Source organism: Coffea eugenioides, chromosome 10 (assembly GCF_003713205.1).
Source record: "Coffea eugenioides isolate CCC68of chromosome 10, Ceug_1.0, whole genome shotgun sequence".
Taxonomy (NCBI): domain Eukaryota; kingdom Viridiplantae; phylum Streptophyta; class Magnoliopsida; order Gentianales; family Rubiaceae; genus Coffea; species Coffea eugenioides.
The window spans coordinates 19,131,551-19,135,313 of NC_040044.1; positions in this window are offsets into that span (position 1 = coordinate 19,131,551).

Genomic DNA, 3,763 nt, shown 5'->3' on the forward strand with positions numbered 1-3,763 from the left:
ATTATAAGCTTTATGTTTAGTGTTTCTAGCAAGTAAAAGATGGAGATTTAATGGACATCTTGAATTGACATTTGCTGGAATTTTATTGACTATTGAAGCAAGAAAAGAAAATCTGAACTTCTAGAGTTAGTTGTGTGTAAGCTAGCCGTGACTTATCTTCTATGTTTGAGTTAAATTTCCGATTGATTGTTGCAAGGAATGATTGTTTGTCGTCAAGAGCTAATGATTGATGAAGCTCTTGGCCATTTGAGTAATTTTTGCAAGAGTTTAATTTTTGGTGAATTTGTTCAAGTGGTTGGCTGAAACGTATTTGGAAGGTCCATGGTTTGTGATTTGGAATTGTTTTGATACCTTGGACTTCCTTTGTTGAATGTTATTTGGAATTGAATCTGTTGAGACCTAGTGCTAATGATTGATGAAGCCCTAGTGAAATTGATGTTTGAATTGTGATTTGGCTATTTTGGCAACCGGGAATACAATGTGCAAATGATTTGAAATCGTTAAGTCCGTTTTGGTCTGTTGAATTTGAGTACTTTTAAATCAAGGTTTGTGGAATTATTTTATCTTACTATCAAGTTATAGAGATTGAGAATAGCACGTTAATATTAAAATTTAAATGACAGGACTTTTAAAACCTTGCTAACTAGTTAATTCTTTTCTTTGCTTAAACTAGTTTTATTACTTTTAGGAAATAATTGTATTAACTTCTAAACTTTAAGTTTTTTGTAAAATTATTCCTGGCTAGTTGTTTTGAGGAAAATTGTTAAAAACATGAGATTTTAATAATTATAAAAAGAAAGGCTTAGAAAACTTGTTCGGCAAGAAAACTTGTTTGAATTAAATTGATTTTAGTTACCCTCTAGAAAGAAAAGTATCTTTAAAGAAATCATACGAAATATTTTATCGCTTTATTAGCTTTGATGCTAAGAGATTTATTGATTTATTCCGAGAAAATAAACTAGTTATATACCAGATAATATTTTATATATAAGCCAAGAGTTTGTATAGTAAAACTTATAGTTTTTAAAACTTGGTTTTCTAGGGTTTAGCGAGGGCGTGGACTTCGATTCTCAGCTTGACTTTTGAGCTTCACTGTTGGTGAGTGTCCGTGCTTGTTCTATGATTAACTTGTTAAAGTGCTTTCTTGATTTGTTATGTGGTATTTGGAAAGTGGTTTTTCCTGATCCATCGAAGTGGGCAGTGTGTACTTTATCGCACTAGCCCTTTCGAGTGGTGACTTGCTTGAAATGTTTTCTCGAATATCTTGCTTGCACTAGTTAAGTACTGAGTGGGGGAACGTACCACACCTTAGGGTGGGAGGGCCTCTTATCCTATCTCAAGTACTAAAACCTTGAATTTGTTGACTGGAGCGTGGACTTGTCAACTAATCTACCAGGCAGGGGGACGTACCACACCTTAGGGTGGGAGGGCCTCTTATCCTGACCTGGTAACCACTTGTTGTGACGTCGTTGGGTGAATCCCTCGACTAGTTTATAAAAAGGTATACTTGAGTAATACCAAATGTGACAGCCCCACCTCCCCCTAAGGCGAACCAAAGGGTTCGGCGGACCGCTTGCCCAGCTCTCGCCGGGACTCACTCGTTCACTACAGTCCTCAAACAAATTACAATATAAATCTCAAATATTACATCAAATTCTCCAATAATTACATGTCATAAGCGAAGCGGAAACAATTCCCAACTATACATAAAATGATTCCAAATCCAAACTGTACAAGATATATGCCATCCAGTCACGTGAATAAGTACTACATGCCTTCCTTCGCCACGAGCCCTGTGGAGGAGAATAAAATATTTTTGGGGTGAGCTAAAAGTTCAGTGAGTAACCAATAAAATCAGTAATCAAATATATTTCACCATAGTTTATTTCAATGATGTCATGAATCAGTAATCAAATGTACGTTTATTGCTCTCATGAGCCAGTGAAATCATTGTACTTAAGCACCCAACGTTCAAATAGATTACTTAACGTTAAACAATAAAGGGGAGCAACGTTGGTGCTCCAGATCATGTCATGAACAATAAACATGAGTGGAGACGTTGGTGTTCAGCACAAGACTCCCCAAGAACTCATTTAAGCCAAATCATGTCATGAACTCACATGCGCGCACACATGATATGCAGTCGAGTAAATAATGCAAGAAACATTTCAAAAGTACTTTGGAAACAGTTTAGGATCACTCACCTCCACGGCTCAGAAACTATCCATCATATATCATTACCTTGCCCGAGTCCAAGCCCTAATTCACAAACTCAAAGCAATCATACATTCTCAAAATTTCGGACAGCATTTCCCCATAAATGCTTCATTTCCAACCTACAATATATTACCAATCACACATACGGTTAATAAGCAATAAAATGCATCCAATTAGGCCACAATATCCCTCAATCAAAGCTAATTAGAAACTTAAGAGCCACCATTAGAAAAACCCCCAATTAAACCCTAGAAACCAGAATTCATTCCCTCAAGCGTAAATTTTCCGCAACGATCGCAATTAACGTATAAAAGTTCCGTTTAACACCTTTCGGCACAATATCCATAACTGAAGCTACCCTTATCGGATTGAAATGAATCTTATGGAATTTCGAACCCAAGACATAACCCTACATTTCTTATGCATACCTCCAAAGCCAAATCATGCATTGTCATAGTCAAAAATGAAAATTTCCACGAAAATAGAAATCTGGGCGCGGAACAGAGTTCATGGGCAGTCAAGGATATTTCAGTCATTTCACATGCTACAGTACTCGGATCGAGCTGAAATTTTGCAGGCAACTAGTTAATACCATTTTATACAACTTTAATATTTTGGCAAAAATTTAATTCGGTAAGGATCAGGGTGAAAAGTCACGATCAGATTAGGTGAAATGACAACCCTATTCGCTGAACTCCTACCTAGGCCAGTCTGGGTATTTCCGAATTTTCACAAGTTACCAAGCTCAGATTGGGCTGAAAATTTACAGGAAACTATAAAACATCATTCTCTACAACTTTCATGTTTTAACCTAAGGCTAATTCTGTGACGACCCCACATCCCCCTAAGGCGAACCAGAGTGTTCGGCGGGCCGCCTGCCCGGCTCTCGCCGGGACTCAGTCGTTCACTAAAGTCCTCAAATGAATTACAAGAATAAACCTCAAAGATACAGCACATGGTCCACAAATATACATCCAAGTCTCCAATAATTACATGTCACAATTGCAGCGGAAACAATTCCCAACTATACATAAAATGATTCCAAATCCAAATTGTACAACATAAAGGCCATCCATTCACGTGAATAAGCACAACAAGTCCTGCCTTCGCCTTGAGCCCTGTGGAGGGGAATAAAATATTTTTGGGGTGAGCTAGAAGCTCAGCGAGTAACCAGAAAATTAGTAATCCAATCGGTTTAACAATATTTCTTTTCAATGATGTCATAAATCACATGATAAGTCCAGAAATGATTACAGCATTTACAAAACATTAAATATGGAGTATCAATAATTCAAGAAACATGTACAATGGAAAGCGATAGTAACATTCATGAAAAGGATACGTTCATTTTTTATAAATAATCCCTCGTTCATCTTTTTATTCGTTCATCTTTTTTTTTTTCCGGACGTTGGCCGGTCTCCACCCATCCGGACGTAGCCGGACTCCACCTATCCGGACGTAGCCGGACTACAAGGTAATACTCGAGTATACCAAATTCACCCAGGGTCACCATATCGCCCGACCGAGTCCGGTTTTGGCTCGAGTC